Source organism: Chroicocephalus ridibundus, chromosome 8, assembly GCF_963924245.1.
Source record: "Chroicocephalus ridibundus chromosome 8, bChrRid1.1, whole genome shotgun sequence".
Taxonomy (NCBI): domain Eukaryota; kingdom Metazoa; phylum Chordata; class Aves; order Charadriiformes; family Laridae; genus Chroicocephalus; species Chroicocephalus ridibundus.
This window is the reverse complement of record NC_086291.1, coordinates 18,181,713-18,200,452: the sequence shown is the minus strand read 5'-3', so window position 1 is coordinate 18,200,452 and position 18,740 is coordinate 18,181,713. Positions and strand designations below refer to the sequence as shown.

At 41.5% G+C, this 18,740-nt stretch overlaps 1 protein-coding gene across 10 annotated transcripts in view; it reads right to left on the bottom strand.

The window, feature by feature from the left end:
- LRRC8D (leucine rich repeat containing 8 VRAC subunit D) overlaps positions 1-18,740 on the bottom strand; it is a 70,100-nt gene that overhangs the window by 12,867 nt on the left and 38,493 nt on the right. Inside the window, exon 1 of one of the 10 annotated variants that reach the window (XM_063343860.1) lies at positions 3,009-3,047. The exons of the other annotated variants lie outside the window; for them this stretch is intronic. The gene's annotated coding sequence lies outside the window, so the exon portion shown is untranslated. Of the gene's footprint in view, positions 1-3,008; positions 3,048-18,740 lie in introns of those variants that run through there. 10 annotated transcript variants of the gene reach the window in all.

The window sequence follows — 18,740 nt, the reverse complement described above, 5'->3', positions numbered from 1 at the left end:
CCCCGAGTTGTATTTCGGACTAGGTTCTCAAAGTACCCAAAGATGAATAACACAGTTAACTCTGTGTTTGCCACATGCGAGTTCTGTGTCCACAGAGCACAGAAAATGAACAACTTCCCACTTAGCCTACTGCAGTACTCCTGAGACACCCTCTTAGGAGAGGACTGCTTTGACCAAAAGCACAAGCTTCAGTTTTTGTTCCCATCTGTCCCCAGGCTTCAGGGCTCAGTGCAGGCACGTGGTATCTTTCAGAATACAACTTGTCAGTTTTTTACCTTGAAAAGCTCAAAGAGATCCTAAGCTGAATGTGCAGCAACACTGTGTTCTGTCCTCACTTTGCGTAGGTTTATAGCCCTGGAGACCATAAAGGGCGAGAGATGGGAGAAGGAAACAAGAGTGGAGAGGAGAGTGGTCCTTGAGCATCCCTCTGCATAGCGCTCTGTAGCTGGTAAAGAGCTCAGTATTATAGATATATGTGTTACAGTTCAAGTCAGTTTGCCACACGTGATTTTACAGTTATAAAACAAACCACCTAGCAAGGCAACATGCAAGAAACCAAGAGAGATGACTAATGAGGCCAGACCCCAGCAGGAGTAAACACTGAACTTATGCTTTTCGTATCTGTAAGTAAGAGTCCGTGAATGCACAGGCATTTGACCGGCAGTCTCTCTCAGGAAGAGCAGGAATCTTGCGTAGCACGACTGCCTGAACAGAAATCCTACAGCAGCGTAACAAGGACCTTGCAGATGAAGGCAAAGAACATGCCGCAGTGTACGCGGGCACACGCATTCCAAACCCTACAGTGCTGCTACAACTGCTGTCATTTATGCAATACCAATTCACCCGTCTTTTATGTGGGGCAGCACATCACCAGTGCTTGTAGGAGTGACGCTAAGGCTCATCAATCAAATTTCCAATCGCATTTTCTGTTTTATCTGGCCAGACTAGAGCAAAAACAGTGAGCGGACATTTTGTATCTCATTTCACAGAATTCCTAAAACATACCTAAACCAGTGATCTTGAAAAGACAGCCTAACTTGTGTGTGCAAGACCCCCAGTTTAACACTCAGTGCTTTTACTCAAGTACAGACACAACTGAAAGTTGCTGCAGTTGATTTACCTGTGCTGGCATGGACATACAATGCAATTAAGAATTACACCATCCAATAAACTCTAATAGCTGCTGGCGCACAAGTGGTAAACTTTTAATCCCTTCGCCATTTCAAAATCTGCTGTTCCCCTATCTTTTAGCCAGTGATGTTTCTGCAGTGTTTTCATGACCGCTGTCAGAAGTACAGGAACACACAGCAGACATCTGGTGCTTCTACTGGCCAGAGCACTTTTGGAATTTATCAAGATGCAAAAGCAGGCTGCACCAAAATAAAAACACATCTGGTAACTCCAGTCCCTAGAGGCTGCTTTTTATCACTCACAAAACCCCAGTGATACAATTTTAAAAGAAGTAATTAAAAGGATTGGAAGAGAAAAAGGAAAAAAAAATATAACAAAATTGTATTTCCTTTTTAGTTTGGGAATCTAAAAAACAGAACCGTTAAAAATGGCTTAGACCCTGAGATGTTATTTAAATTTGCTTTTACATAAATAAGACCACATGGCTACAAAGTTTGTTATATGAAATAGCTTGATCTCAGATAGAGACGGCACTCAGTGATTCACGCAATTCCTTTAAAAAACACTCCTTTCTGATCCGCAGCCACACACACTCCCAGTCTCTGTCTCATCTTGTTCTGGATTCACTTGGAACTGGGGCAACTTCAAAAGCAGTAAGAAATTGAACTTGGCATAGAGCTGCTAGTTGGGTGATTTTAAGCCACAGACTGTAAAGATACAAATCTTATTACAGGACATATTAGTACATTTACCTACACACCCTAAACATATCTAAAGAATAGGAAGGAGTGACTACGAAAGAAAAAGAAATGTGTCGCTGAAGTTCACATTGCTTTAGGTTTTAATAGTACCTCTTAAGGGCAAAATGACCCTTCCACCCTAACTCATGATACTAAAGTCTAGGTTTACTTAATTTCTAAACTGTATTCCCATCAGAATGGACACAGGTTTATGAGTAACTAAACTAAGTTATTTTCAATGAATACTCTCCTTCTTTTTATTTTTAATGTACATGCCAGTGACCTTGCACTGAAACATTTACAGCATCCTCATGGAGATCTAGAGCCAAGAGCAGGCAAAAAGTTCCTTTAACTAAAGAACAGGCTCCATTGTTCCCTACCTGAGCTGGTTCATCTCTTCAGACAGAACAGCAAACACAGCGACTCTCACTGGGTTACACATTAAACAGAAGTTTCGTAGATAAGATTTGCACACATATGAACTACTGCATTTCAAGTACCTGCAGTGACAGTTCCATGACATCCATTAGCTAAGCGATATCCAGGAAAGGTCACAAAAATTAAAAAATTACAACAACAAAAGCAAATTAAAACACACACACACACAAAACCATCAAAAAGCACACAGCGACACAAGAAGCTACACGTAAACACCAGCCTCCTACTCGCATATCAGAGTTCCTCTATTTCTGCCAAGCTCTTCTCCATGGCACTAGGAAGGTACATCAAGTGCAGCTGAGAATCAGGATATGAAAAAGTCCAGCGTTCATTTTACCCACTATGACAACATAGAGCTGCCTTGATTTAAAAAAAAAAAAAGAAAAAAAAAGAAAAAAAAAGAGGCAGCAAGTTTACAGCTCATTAAATAGGCTGCACCCTCAGTTTTCAAATACACAGTCTCACCAACTCTTGATGGGATAATAGTCAAACTGCGTTACTACTTAAATGTCACGCAGCTTCTTCTCTCCCCAGGGAAAAGGGGAGACTTCCTTGCTCGAGCCGAGGACTAGCTGTAAAGCTGTGTCACTGAAACTACTCCAGATAATTGCCAAGCAGCCTCTGACACCCCTCCCACCATCCTGTCTCCCCCCACCCTGGGTAGACAACGGGCGACAAATAACCTGCTCCCAACCCTACCTGCTCTTTATCAAGCAAAGAGATCTTCTGTGCTTCGGATGTCCTGCCAGATGGGTAACAACAATGATTTCTCACATAAAACTCTCATCAACAGATGAAGGATGACTTATTAATGTTACTGCATTCCTGCCAAGCTTCCAATAGCTGAATCTCCAGGGGTTTCATGCCAGGAAAAATGCCTGCAGCTGAAGCATTTACCCTCAAAGGGATTTAAGTTTACTATATTTCTTTTTCCTTTTCTAAACTTAAGCTGCTTTCTGTAAGAGGTAAGCTATTTACTTAGTCCACCTAGTCCCATAATTGTTTGGTTCAGGGTGTGTACTTCAATCTCAGTACTTAAGCATTAAAAGGAATTACACTACAACACATATTTTGGTGGCTGTTGAAGTTTTGCTGATGAGTTCAGATCACCTCCTTCCTTTTTATGCTCTATTTTCTCAAAACCCCATTCAAAAACGTTGCCTTAAGAATAGAAAGAAACGTTCCAAAAGACTTGCTGTCTTCCCTGAGACAGCGGCATTCCTGCTCTAACAAGCAAGCTTCCAGCTCTGCACAAAGGTTCAGTAAGGCTCAATTGTGTTGCTTGCTGCCATTCACAGCACTAACAGATCCATACAGCCTCCAATTTAAATATTTACTATTGCTAAATTTATATTATGATTTGACCCAAATGCTCCAGCTGGAATTGTAACCTCTGCACTGAGGGCTCTCCAGCAGGGAGCGGGCAGACAACCCTTGCCCCTGAAGGCTTACAATCTAAAAGTGATTATTTGTTAGGCAATGATAAGCATGTTTGTGGCCGTAAAATTCGAAGCAAGAAAACAAAAAACATCGGGCTTCCAGAAAAAGACAGAAAAAATGGGATAGCAGCATGATTAAAAGTATAATCAAACTTAACATTTTAATGCACTGTTGTCTTTGAAAAGACTTAACATTATGTCCAGATAAATCCGTTTACAGTTACAGCATTCCTATATACTTAGCCGTACTCCTTCCCACTGGTTTGAGGGTGATGCTATCTCAAAAATAAGGCACTGAACATAACAGCTCTTGAATCCTACCTTTCCAGTAAAACAAACAATGAAGCTTTCCTTTCCAGTCAAATCTGGTTTAAAACAGACAATGAAGCTTTCCAAGCATGTACTTCACTTCAACTCAAACAAAATAAAAATGTAGAAAAAAGGAGACATTTTATTCACTCTCATCTACAGACAGATGTCACTCCTGCTCCAGGACTTCCCACCCTGCTGTGATTACTACAGCCTTCCCCATGCACTCGCAATAACGTTTTTGGCAGCCAGCTTCACAGTCATGTACCATGTCACTGTCTGTCTGACTTCTTCAGCCAATGTGCTATCTGCTTGGATGGCCAAATGGGGAAGTCAGTCCAGAGGCAGCTTTTCTTATTCTGTAGGCATCACTTCTCCTTACCCCAGGTGCTCGCCATTTGAACTTGTTTTGGCAAGTAACTCATCACTTAAAGCAGCACAACGGCCGCTCCCCAGCTGCTATGGAAATAAAAGGAGAGATGCCCTCTAACTGGAGAAAAACAAAACAGTCAGGTTTATGTAGTTGCTATTGCTTCAATACACAGCCAAACCAGGTAATTTTCACATCCTCCAGTAGGCCCCAGTCAAGTCCCCAGGAAGGTCTGTGCAAGCATGGGTAACCAGCAAGGCAAGTTTAGGATGCAACACTAGCATCATACTGACCTGGGAGAAGGGTCCGTCCCTTCTAAATCATCTTCTAGCCCTTCCACCATGCCAAGATTTATTTAAAAAAAAAACCCCAAACTTCATTTCCAGAAGTATTTCTAAGGTATGGGTGATGGGCAGGGCATTGCCTACTTGCATATATGAAGCAGGCAGGAACAACGGAGTAAATGTTGCTTTTATCTGGTAACAGTGCCAGAAAACACCAGTTCCAGTGCAGTAGTGGTGGTGGGAGACAGGACAACTACAGTGTTCCTCTCCCACAGGCATGCAGAGACCTCCTCAGACTCCTAAGAGATCAGGTGGCACAGCCCTATGGGCTTGCAAACACACCTCTCACTTGAAACAGGGTAGCCTGGAGGCAACCTGCAACTATCAGGCATTACTCGAGTTCTCAGTTTGCATTTCAAGTTGTTGACTCAACACAAAACAGAAAAAAAATTGCCCACAAATTGCCCACACAGTGACCCGTACAACGTCATAGCCGAATGCAAGTTGTCTTCGATACACCAGATCTATTCATAAGTTTGACTGGTACTATTTTAACAAGGATCTATACAAGAATGTTAGGACAACTAGCCAACCACTTTATTTATACATTCCTGTTATCTCATCTGCACGCTTGGACTGCTGCCTGTGCATGTGGGTGTACAGCAATAATATACATATGACTACATTCCCATAAACCGTCAGTTAAGAGTTCAGGATTTGTCATGGCCAGACCGAAACATGAACAAAACCATTCATTTCATTTATTATAAAGTTTTGTAACAGCCCGTATTTGACCAAGAATTTTGCGTGCCAAATTATGCCTCAAGTACACTTTTAAAAAATAAGATAAATGTTATCAAGGCCCAGGACTCTATCATAGTTTTTGTTCCCTGTTAGGCTAATCAGCAATTCCAATCTCTGTTTCAAGTTCCTCAAAGGCTAACAATAAAAACCCTTTCTCGTAGATATAAAACCACCAAGCGACTTTGGATTAATAAAACTTAATTAAATTATTCCTTTAAGCCTTTGCTAGTTTCAATTTCTCAGGAACAGACTTGCTTTATGAAGCCAAAGTGAAGGACCGTTCTTTACCCCCATCACAAAGCTTGGGACATGCACGCACAGCACCAGTTGACCTTGCAGGACAGACCTGAAACAGTGACTTGAAGAAGGCAGGTGATGTGCTACAGCTGTAAGCCACATCCACATGGACAATGAAGAGGCCCTGGATCACAGAGCCTTTGCAGAAATATTGAAGGTGGATCCTCGCTTGCCACACATACGCAGGCATGATATGGCTGTTACTTTGGGTTTGAAGCCAAGAAAGGGAAAAGCCAGTACAACAGCTGGCTGGCAGTCAGACAGACATCGTTCTTCAGGCTTGATGGAAGGTTGCAGCCTTGTCCCAAAATGGGGCTAATGGCTTATTGTGCTGCTTGCTCTGTTACGAGTGTCAGTGCTGCTGTTGGGTTAAGACATTCTTTATATGACGGACCATTACGGCAATCCTGCTCTCCTGCTCCTGACTCATTAGGGGCATCCTCCCTGTCTCATCATGCCATGCATCAGATGCTGCTACCTTTCACAATACTCGCACTGTTTGCTCTACGCTCCTCATGTAGCGCTCAGCTCCCGGGTCTTGGTCACAGTTCCTTCAAACTCAAACAAACCCCCTCCCCCACCCCCCCAAAAAAGTGATTTTTGGACAAAGAGCTAGACACTGCTATCACTTGATATTTATATTGCATAAAAGGTTCAATTTCGTACTCTGTATCAAAGCCTTACTGCATTATGCATTGTGTAATCCTGTCTCAAAAAGATTACCGTCCAAAAATTCAGTTGAATTGCATCAGATTTCATACTGTATAACACGGCACAGTGTTTGAGGAAGGCAAAGTTTCGAGCTTGACCAGTTATAAAAGGAAGAACCTTTAAGTCTATGCCGTGGGCTAGAAAGGGGAATAAATCTCCTTTTATCTTCTACGTTAGCAACACTTTGACCATGAAAAAAGTCACAAAGTAAAGACATCCTAAAAAAGTTTGCAAGTATTAGCAGCGTGTTGGAATTATTCCTTAATACGTGACTCTATTCTGAAAAGTGATTTAACAAAGATATCATTGAAGCATATAAATTGCCAAGAAATTTTGCTATTTCCATGTGGGTGTACAATTCACAAATAAAACTGTTTCTCACCAGTTATCGTAACTCTTCCTCAGGGAGTGTAGCTGAGGTTTCCACATTCAGTTAATCTGGGGATAATGCTTCTTAGTGCTCTGCATAGACTTACTTGCTGAAACTGGACACATTCACTGACACTTGCTTTGTCAAATTAAGAGAAGCAAGTTGTAATAAAGCTTTACTTCCACCCCTAAAGGGAGAAGATACAACTGGCTGTATCTGTACAAGATTTGATGATCATAAAGGTCTTTTCCAACCTAAATAATTCTATGATTCTAAAACACAAACAAAATCAGTAATCACAAGATAGCCTTAAAACAAAAACAACCCCCCCATCAATAATTAAAACACTCATGGAGGTAGAGGCCAACAGGCTTAGACTACAAGATCTCAAGTTATATAAATAAGAGCAATAATGCTATCGTGACTCATTTATTAGGGAATCTTTACTGCTTTCAGTTAACAGGAAAAAAAAAAAAAAAGTTGTGTGATGATGGCACACTTGAAATTATCCAGTTACATAAAATGGTTTCTTGCTTCCGAGTTGCTGTTTGTGAATAGCTGCAATTTGAACAGAGATGTGAATAAAGATCTTTCTACCCCCTGACTATAGCAGACTCAAAATGGAAGTTTACTAGGAATAAGCAAAAGCATAAGCAGATTAACATGAAATTATTCAAACTTTCCAGGTTAGACTTGCATTTAAGCTTTTTAATTAGGACTTCTATACTGTTATAGTCCAAGGCAAAGGTCAGCAAGGAACAATCAACCAGGTTGTGTCACCACAGCCAGCTCCTATAGTCTTCTGCACTGTAAGTCTTCTCCTATAGTCTTCTGCACTATAAGTCTCTCCTATAGCTGTCACTGTCAAAGCCGCAACAGACCACAGGTCTGATCCTCCAACTCTTAGACAAGGTCCCCCTGCCAGCTGTAACACCATCTCACAAACCACCACAGGACAAACTATTTCTTCTTAGTAATTTAAGTCACTGAAAACCCACAGGATATAAAACTATGAATTACCGCAACCAATGCCAAAAACCAATACGGCCAAAACATAGCAGCAAAGTGCAGTTATTTCTCTGTAGATGAAAGCCAAGGGATTTCTAGTGTTTTCTTTCCTCTAATACACAAAACCAAAATGCCAGCAGCATGTTCCTTGGGAGAAGCCCAAAGACCACTTAAAAGTCTCCATCTTCAAGATGTCTTAGACTACATAACTTACTTCATTCCTCCCCCCCCAACAAAGTACAAAAGCAGCTTCAGTTTCCTCTGTGATTCCCTTTGACTCTTGGAACTCCTGTGGGCAGGCAAGAACACCAAGAGCTATGGACACAGCTCGTATTTGTCATTAACTGAACATCTTTAATTTATGATTTACAATTGCATTACAAAATGCACATATACACAAATGTGTCTTACAGATCAAGCCATCTTTCCACAGTTAGCAAGTGATGCAATTTATTCAGTCATCACAGTCCAGATCAGACCAGTGACACTGCAAGACATCACGCAAACAATACAATAGCATGTACTGAAGAACTACTGAAAACTCATTTAACAAATAAAATCCATCTCATAAAAAAATCCCACGGGAGTCTTTTGCTGCAGTATATCATCTGTGTTTCAGACTCAGCATTCCAAAATATTTAGGTTTTTCTACAACAAAGAATTTAACTTGTGTTGGAATGACTGCATGCAGGGAAAAATATGGCATTCATACAAAAGCCATAAAATATCACACTTATGAACTGCGCTTCTTGATGCAGCTCTTAAGAGCTAATTCACAGCACCTATGAATTTAACAATGTATTTTCTTCTCTTCAAAGGTCCAGTATCCTTACCTGACTCTTTGCCAGATTAGTGCTATATTAAATTAGACTGGCAGCCCAGGGAGGTAGGACTGAGCTGTTATTTTTATCCTCGCACAGAGCTTCAAAGGAAGTCCCATCTTTGGGCCACGAATGGCATGACCACAAAATAACCATTCCCACCTACAAAGACAGAGATGCTAAAATGCTTGATCTTTTGCATTTGCTCAAGCTTCAAAACTTTTATTGTATTACCATTCTTGTTTTGAGACTTCCCTCCCCCTCTTTGCAATTCTGCAGATTCTTTGCCACCGAGACTCTTGGACAGTGCAAAGACGTGTGTCACAAGACATGTCCAGGAGCTGACTAGTTTTCTTTGAGCAAGTACATGTGTTTCTGTGTGGACACAAACAGTGACAAACACAGAAGAGCTCTCTGCTCTTCAAGTGACATCTCAGGAGCATATTGAGGTAGACACTGCCAACAAGGCTGAGCAGCTACTCCCCGTGCTTGGAGACCACCAAAGGGAAGAAGCAGTGAAACAACCCTCACAGTTATTATGCCTGTACCTATACTGCCCCGCCAATGAATTTCTGTCCGTTAGTATCTACCAGAGGCAACTGTCATACACAAATAAAGTTGCGGGTGTGCACGGGTGTGCCTGCATGTAGCCTTGGGAGGGGGAAAAGGGAAAAAAAAAAAAAAGAAAGAAAAAAGTAATGAAGATGGAAACATTTGTAACTCTCCATCAAAGAGCAGAGAAGCTTTCTCCAAAACAAGTGTCAGGAGGTAGTTAATAAAGGAAATTGGAGATGTTTTCTTGATAAAAAACACTGCTAGGGCTTCTTCCTTCCACATCTTAAATCTCCTTGCTTCATTCCCATTCCTCCCTCCACTTCTAAAGACATCAATCCTCCAATAAAGACCATGCATTTTCTCTGCGGATCAATTACTTTAAATACAATGGAGGGACACAGTACAAGTATGATGACTGAAAAGCTGAATGCTCAAAACCAGTTTGTTACTCTGATCCATGTATATTCTGTTTGTATATCAGCACGTATGCCCCACAGTCAGAGGCACAGTGACACATTCTAGCACGCAGGGTGCGTTCTCCCTTTATCACCACCTCCCCTTCGTACACACACCCTCAGTGTTCCTTCAGCCAGCACTACGCTCCTTCTCATATTAAATTTAGAAACAGACCTCTGAATCACTAGTTCCTGTTGTTGAAGTAGCTAGAAACAGATGTTACAGCAAAAGAAGTTTCCTAGTAAACAATTATAATCTGCCCACCACGTTAGACCCCATTGTTACAAAACGTTTTAAACCCTAGAACAAGAGATTTTATAGATTTATATGAAATGGAATAATTTCATCCCCTGAGGTGCCTAATCTTTCCTAGAGTCTTATTAATTCTTACCCATAACCGTATCATGCAGCAGCAAGTTCCAGAGATTAATTGTGCACTATAAAAAGAAAGAAGAACACCCAAAGAAACCCCAAAGATGTTGCTTATAAAGTCATTGCTTGTGAGCCTCCTGCTGCACTTACTCCATTCCATTCTAATTTTCTTTGTCACTTCTTCAGATGCACCTTCAAGAAGAGGAACAGAAAGATCTGAGCTACTACTTTGCAAGAGAAGAGCAGCACAAAGATTCCAAAACTGGTTATATGTAAGAAAGATCAGTTCCAGAGAGAGGAGAGCAGAGTTCAGACAGTGCCATGCACAAGCTAATCCACCCTGCAGAGAGGAATTACTTCCTAGCATAAGCAGAGTGGAAATGCGCCTATATTTTGCGGTTTGAGTCCACGAGGAACCATATGCATGATGAGGAAACTCCTAGCAACCACTTGTGGACTCCAGTTTCTTCTGTTGCTCTCGAAATATGCAACAGAGGAACTACATATCTCAGGCCAAGAGGCACCATCCATGTATATGCCTCACATGTATGTATGTATACATACATACAATATATATACTTTGTATCAGAGGGGCCAGCTGGTGCTCAATTAATCAGCGTAGGAGCAACATTTTGTTTTGCAGGTTTGTATATTCCCATCTATGTATTACTGAAGCCAGAGGTATACCACAGACCACTATAGTCAATTATTCCTGTATTTAGCCCAGAGGAACACATGTAACACTAAGCCAAACGTTTGCTTGCCTAACATAACACTTCTAGAAAAGCTTTCATTCCTGGGAACATTTTGGGTGGAATCCACCACTTTCCTTTGTCATTTATTTGTTCCAGCACTTATGCTCTCCCACCATTACAAATGCGTGTCTGATTTCTAATTGCCTGATTGCAGGTCCCAGCCATCAGTTCTGTTACGCCTGTTTCTGTTAGCCTTTTAGCCTCCAGCGTGCTCCTCGCTAATTATCAAGTCACCCTGTTTATCTACCAAGAAACAACAGATCCAGCAAAAGAATGAGCTTTTTCAGGCTCTTCTTGCGGTACCTGAACACCACCCAGACTTCAAATACCTCCTCTGACTGTTTCCTGAACTCACTCCTGTTTTCAACAGGCTGCTCACAATCCCAGAGTCATACACAATTCACCTTCTTTTGCCCACTGTCCCTCCTACCTATCACCCAAACTTAAAACACCTCTGCTGCTCTGCAAGAGGGCAGTCATGTCCAGTTGTTTACTCACTGGACCCCCAAGTAGTTTTCTCCCCAAGCTCCTATTCTATCACTACGTTGAAGTACAACACCGGCAGGACCCATGATCTTGCATCCAACTACGTTAAAATGCACTCATGATTGATACAGCTTATCAGGATACCCAGATTACTCTGTAGAAGCTGCCCTGTCCTCACTGACCACGCTGCCTAGCATGATATGGCCTGCCAGTTGTATCAGTACAGATCCTGTCCTTGTCTCCAGGTAATTGATGAAAAGGTTCAATGGAATCTGGCCTCACCTCAATCCCTAAAACAGATTTCTAGAAGCGTTCCCATTTGATAATGATTCACCACCAGTGACTAACTTTTAAGTATCAGTTAGTCAGTTCTTATTCCATTTACTTTTGCAATACCACATAGCACTAACGTGTCAGGACAGGAGTCACAAAGGGGTATATCGAAGTCTTACCTGACTACCTCTGCTGTTGCCGAGAAAGGGGCATGGTTAGGAAACCTAACTGAGAAAGTGCTGAGAAAGCACTTGGAAGGAGTCAGGGAGTAGTAGGGGACCGCAAAGGTTGGACTATCTCCCTGCGCCTACATCAGGTCCCTTTAGAAGACATAGCTTTACTACATCTCATGCATGTCCCTCTCTCAAGTAAAACCTAAGTTTCCAGCATGTCACCATGTTTGCTAAGACACATTTCCCTTGAAGTGATATAGACTGATATTAGTTTGTCTAATATTTTATCAATTGAATATTGCATTAAATTTTCCAATATTTTGATGAGAAGTAATGTCAAGCTAGCTGGAATATGGTTAAATCATCTATTCCCTCATCTACTCTGGCACAGTTAATCTCAAGATCCTCAATACCAACAGTTATTAAAAATTGTCGGCAGGCCTGCAGACTTTTCAGCAAACTCTTCAAAGCAGTCGATAGTGCTACTGATTTACATACATCTATCCCTAGAAGGTAATAATCTTTATTCATTAAGATGGACTTAATTCTCTGTTGGAATGGCATTCATGGCATCACATTCTGCACCTTCCCAAATACAGAACCGTATTAACAAGTATTTCTACTTTTCTTGCATGAGCTACTTTATTATGTCCATCTAGTAACTGGAATTATTTATTTCCTAACATACTTCAGTTGGAGAATATACCCAGAGTTAATTCTCTAACTTACATCCTGACTTCTACTGTACACTAATTCTCATGTATCCATTGTCCCCTTAATTACTGTATTTTGCTTTGAAATTTCTAGATTTGTCCTGAAGCCAAAGGGCTGTTAGTGTAGTTGTTGTCTCTTTTCTTTAAACCAGAATTTCAGCTTTGGGCTATTTAGTATCTTCTTATAGAGATCTCTGCTCTCCATTCACATTTTTCTTCCTACAATAACATCAAATTCTCCATGATGACGGATAAGGTCTTTTGAAGCATTAAGTATAATTTCTTTGGGGCTGCTCTCTGTTTGTCCACCCTGTATGTAACTGGGTCACATTTGATAGTCCCATGGCAACCACCAACTTCCAGTTGTGTGATACCAAAGTCCACAGCAGCTGTCTCAGCTGAAGAGCTGGAACAGGAGCTGACCTGCAATGGGCTGAATTTCCAGGGCACTGAACATCTTCCCATGATGCCAACAGGATGTTCAGCACCTTGGAAGCAACAAAATCTAACAGACTGCATGTTTGCTGATTCCAAAAATCCAAAGTGATCCAAAAATCACTTAAAGATCTATATTAATTTCTCCTATTCCTTGATTGTAAAGGTAAGGCATTTAAAAAGTCACCCATCTGGTGAGTCAGCCAGACTGGACAATGAACATATAATGCAGGCTCCTCCTCATCATGCTGACCCTCACCCAGGTTAATAGCTTCTCCATAGCAGCCATATGCTGCTTGTTTGATGAACAAGGCAAAAGGAACTGACCTCAGTCCTATCCCAGGGTGGCACTACCACAGAAACTGCAGTGCTCCTCAGCAGTCTCAGCAGAGAAGAAAGGCAGTGAGCCACACTCTTGAGTGTGGCTTCAACATTCGTTACCTGCCCAAGGTGGAAGCATCTATGCTGCACCTGGATTTGCACATGCAGTCAATTAAACTTTGGTACAGAATCAGTCTTTAGCCTCTAGGACCAATTTTCTCACAGGGCAATAAAACTTAATGTATTCAGCAAGAAAACCACAACATTTGGTTTTGTAATTGCCACAATAGTAGGAAAAACATTCAGAGCCTTCCAGTTTCACAACTTTATTTAAATAAATATGCTAACTATTCACACACAGTGATCTGTTAAGTATCCTAGAAGCGTGGTGGTAGCAGTCTACAGATGTAATTCTGCAGTTCAACACACACGATGGACTTTTCCCCATTATCGGAGTCCCACATGGCTCCTGCAGCACATACTTGCATGCATTTAGTTACAGTAGAAATTCTTTATGATGTTTAGCAAGAGTCTAAATTCAGTAGCTGAAAAGGAAATAACCTGGGTTCTTGCTGTACATCAGCCACTGCAACTGCAGACTAAGGAAAAAAAAATACCGTAGTTCAGTCATTCCTCTTCTATTAAAACAGCAAAATAGGAAGGAATGTGAAGGAGGGGGGAAAAAAAGACTGTAGCAGTACATTAAAAAGCAAAATGGAGAGCCCTACCCATACCTTCTGCAAAAAATTCCCCCTAAATTAGGCAGCAAATATTCAAAACCACCCATCTGCACAGACAGTTCAGTCTGAAGCATACACTCCCTGTGCTGGATTCCTCTGTTCCCTCCTCTCAGGCTTGAGGTAAACATAACTATGCAGGTTGCCAAAAGCCTCGGATACTAAAACACTGAGCCTTTTTCTACTGCCCAGGTTTCACCAAAGTTCTCTGCTTCATACACATATCTAAAAAAGCTTTGTATGGGATGGGAAGAAATCTCAGTTTGGGCTGAAAGTCCAAAATTTGCTGGGAGGGCTTGTATTCCTCTAACATCCTTCATCCTCCCCCCCATCAACTTAGAAAATCTCATGAGAAATCAGCAGCTTTACCCACCTAAGAAGTGCATACCATTCACTACAAAGGATTAAATATGTGATCTAGAAGTTTCTACGGAAACTCTCAGTCATCACACAGTTAATGACAGCTTTAAGATGCCACAACAGTGTTTCAAAGGTCTATTGCAAAGACTAAAGTCAGTTCACATTCCTCTCATAATTTCTGCTTAAGGTTAGCAGAGTCTGAAGGAGTTGCTTGAATATTAAATTCAGATGAAAGTACAGAGTGACTTTAAAATACAAGTGCTATTTCTGACTAGTAATACATCTGTGTCCACATAAACCCTCCCAAGTCCTTAAGAACAGCCTTCCTACATAACATAATCCACTTTGAGGCTTTGTCTGCATAAGGCACTTTGGATTACTTCTTAAGAAACAAAACCCATACAAATTAAAAAATTGATTGATTAAACTGCTTGAGACCCTCTTCAGATGCTCTTTTCCAGAATCAGAGTTACTCTCAACTACTCTGCCACAGAAAGGTAGGGCAGTTGAAGCAATTAACTTTAAATTCACACCTTCAGCTGACTCAAATAATTTCTCAATGGCATGTGAAGACAAGCTCTTAACTCCAGAACCACGTGGGATTTACTCAGGAGTAACTGTCCAAAATATCTCCCCGGGGAGACAGGCCCAGACAACACAACACATCAGGATGCTGGTTCAACACCAAACCATTCTAAGAAGAATGCAAGAAACCACACAATCAGAAAAGCTTGAATTCTGGTAAATTCATGACTGTGTATTTGCCAGGTTTGTTTTAGAGAAGCATTTCCAACAGGCACCTAGCCTTAGTTTGAAAAGCCTTTTATTCTGACACAGTTTTCCAAGACTCCTCTCCATTCCCTCCCTCCCCGTCCCTACCCTTTCCCTCAAGCTGCATCCCCCAGCTGCTCTTTCCCAAACCTGCTGCCCGGACAGATGACACACAGGGCACAATCCAACACAAAATGTGACAGCCCCTTGCTGTAAGATTTCAAGCATCACCTGAATACAATGCAAAGCAGCCTGGAGCAGGAATTGCAGGTTCAGATCCAGCAGGGAGGTGCCTCAACTTCGGATGCTCTCTCCCCCGCAGTTAGGCTCTCATTGTTTTTTCCTGGGGATACATTTTCAGATCAGAGCCATGGCCTGCTGCAGATACAGATCAGCTTTGCTCATCCCACAGCTCTCTGTCACTGACAAAAAATAGCTCTGGAGGGAGAGGAGGAGGTTTTCAGCTGTTTTCTTCCCCAGTCCTCTCTAGCCGTTTCCTCTGTCTTTATCCTCTCCTTCCAGCTTTTATACCTTGCAATAAGGCCATCTTCTCATGTTGACGGGTTGATGTCAGAGTAACTGTTTTCTTACTCTGTGGAGCAAGTAAATCCCCAGATCTGCCTTTAAAACAAATTTAATAGTAGCCACAGTGTTCCAGCAGCACCCTCAACAGCAAGATCAACAGGCGTTTCTTGAAAGAAAAGCTGGCATCTTGTTTCCTTACTGAAGGCAGCCCTGAGAAGCAGCTGGAGCCAAACAGGAGTGGTTTGGATAGATGCTTCTATAAGGCACCACTTGATACTCTACAGGGTTCAAAAGAACCACAGGAGAGGGACATTTTCCTAGACAGGATCAAAAATAGATGGCTTTAAGATGGCTGGAAAGCATGAAATATACTATTCTTCAATTTTCTCATAAACAGTGACTTTATTCTTTCTAAAACATTGATCGACATTTGATCCTGTTATGAACAGCTCTGAGGCCTCCCCCACAGAGCATCTAAGCTGCATCACATTAAAGCTGTTCCTTTCTCCTTGCCTCCAGCATATTCCTAACATGTAAACAACTCTGCTGGGCACACAAGCAAAGGCACGGCTAGCTAGTGAAAGCTGCAGCACGAAGGGCACCATAGGAACCCATCCAATCCTAATAACCCATTATTTTCACAGGACACTGTATTTATTAACTAGAAGCTGACTGCTATTAATGCAAATGTACACGTGAAAAATTATCCCATTAGAAAAGCTGAAAGAATATTACAGACTATTATTTTTCATGGATAGTCATGTTTCACAGGCTTTGTCACCCTCCATAACCCAAACATACAAGAGAAGTCAGTTTGAATGATGGAAAAATTGTGACAAGACTAGGAAAAAGGCAAGTGTCAGAAAATCCGAGCAGACTTACTGTCTGAGGATTTCTCAGTTGATGTGACACCTCATGACAAGTAATGTTCTTGTGGCCAAGCCTGAAAACCTATAGGGACTATTGCAAGTTCAGCTTAAACAAAAAGAAAAAAACCCCAACAATCTCACTTCTCACCTATTCTGCAGTGAGATAATTAGCAGGAGATACACTGTACCAAGGTTTAATGCAAAAGCATTGCCTAGCCACATATTTTGTGTATGTTAACTCTTGCTTTACAGGCTCTGGACCAAGTGTATGAGATGAGCCGCCCCGGTGAGCCCTGCTCCTTGGGGCAAGTTTCAACAGCCAGATCCACTCGCTCTGCCACAGAATCCCCTCACAGCACCATTCCTCAACCCACAAATCTCTCTACGCAGGCAAGTCTGCAAGTAGGAAAAACTAAGGTCTGGAGGAAACACAGGTCATCTCTGACCCTATCTCATCCGTCCAGGGGTTCTGCAGTGATCCCACAGGAAAAGCAAATGTAACTGCAACTACTTCTGTTTAGGGCCTTCCCTGCATTAGGAGGTTTCCAATGGCAGGAATCCAGAGAGAAGCAGCTCTGGAGTTGTGAACTGAATACAGCTGCACTGCCAGGTTCCCACACCAGGACCTAGAGCAGCCCCAGGCGCCTTGGGACATTTCCTTCTGACCAGTGCTGTTGCACAATTTTTGCCTCTTAGGTTAAAACAGAGCCCAGTGATTTCTTGCTGTCCTTCTGTCCACACCTACTCAACAAACTGGAGCGAATCAGTTATGTCCCAACACCCACTAGCTTCCTTTGGCTTACTTCACACATTCAAAAATGTCAGACTATGAATTCCAGACCCTGCTTCTTCCTTCCACAACGCAAAACATCACCCTAGTCACACATATCCTTCTCCCCTCCCACTTCTCGTCAAATTCCACTGCCCATACTGCCACCAGAGCAAGTTTTATCTACTTGAAGCCATGAAATCATCCACTTCTTCCCTGCACCCCTCAAGAGCAAACTGCTTTCCTGTCCTCCTCGCTCTACAACCCAGCAGGTGAACACCCACTCTGTCCTGCACATGACATTTACCCAGGGAGGTTGTACTGAAGTAAAACAAGCATTTGAGGAGGTCTGGTTTTCTAAGTAAAATTGCATATCCTTCCCTGCAGCTAAAATTGCTTCATCACCCTCACATTTTCTTCTTTTAATCCTTTTAACACGAAAAGAGAGAAAGAAAAGAGAGAAAGAAAAGAGAGAAAGAAAAGAGAGAAAGAAAAGAGAGAAAGAAAAGAGAGAAAGAAAAGAGAGAAAGAAAAGAGAGAAAGAAAAGAGAGAAAGAAAAGAGAGAAAGAAAAGAGAGAAAGAAAAGAGAGAAAGAAAAGAGAGAAAGAAAAGAGAGAAAGAAAAGAGAGAAAGAAAAGAGAGAAAGAAAAGAGAGAAAGAAAAGAGAGAAAGAAAAGAGAGAAAGAAAAGAGAGAAAGAAAAGAGAGAAAGAAAAGAGAGAAAGAAAAGAGAGAAAGAAAAGAGAGAAAGAAAAGAGAGAAAGAAAAGAGAGAAAGAAAAGAGAGAAAGAAAAGAGAGAAAGAAAAGAGAGAAAGAAAAGAGAGAAAGAAAAGAGAGAAAGAAAAGAGAGAAAGAAAAGAGAGAAAGAAAAGAGAGAAAGAAAAGAGAGAAAGAAAAGAGAGAAAGAAAAGAGGCTTTCCCTTCCACATTTTGTGCCAATGCAAACAATTGTTTTATTACAAAGGTGAAACAACCTCTTTTTACAAAAGTAACTAGAGTCTAACTCCAGTGCTATCCTTGCAAAGCAGCCCTGCACGCTCTGTTTTTCTACTCTAAAAACCCTACTCAAGGTAACTCTGCACCACATGATAAATCTTATAAAGAATTTATACAGCAGTACAACTAAATCTTAACTTCTGACTAAGGTAAATTAAAGTTCACGGTTAAAGCAGGCCAAAGTGTATCGCTATCTGCAAGCTGGAAAATTTAGACATCTCTTCACAGACTGAGGCCTTGAGAAGTGCAAGGTTCAGCTGCTGCACTGTACGTATCTGACAAAATACAATGTCACAAACACCAACACCAGAAGGTTGTAGCTACATCTCAGTGCCAAATACCCAACAGCCGTCTTCTTATTAGAGAGCTTGGTCAGAAGACTATAGCCTAGCCATAATTCAGAATTTAACAACTAAGGAGACTATTGAATTGAAGACATGAAGCATTTCAG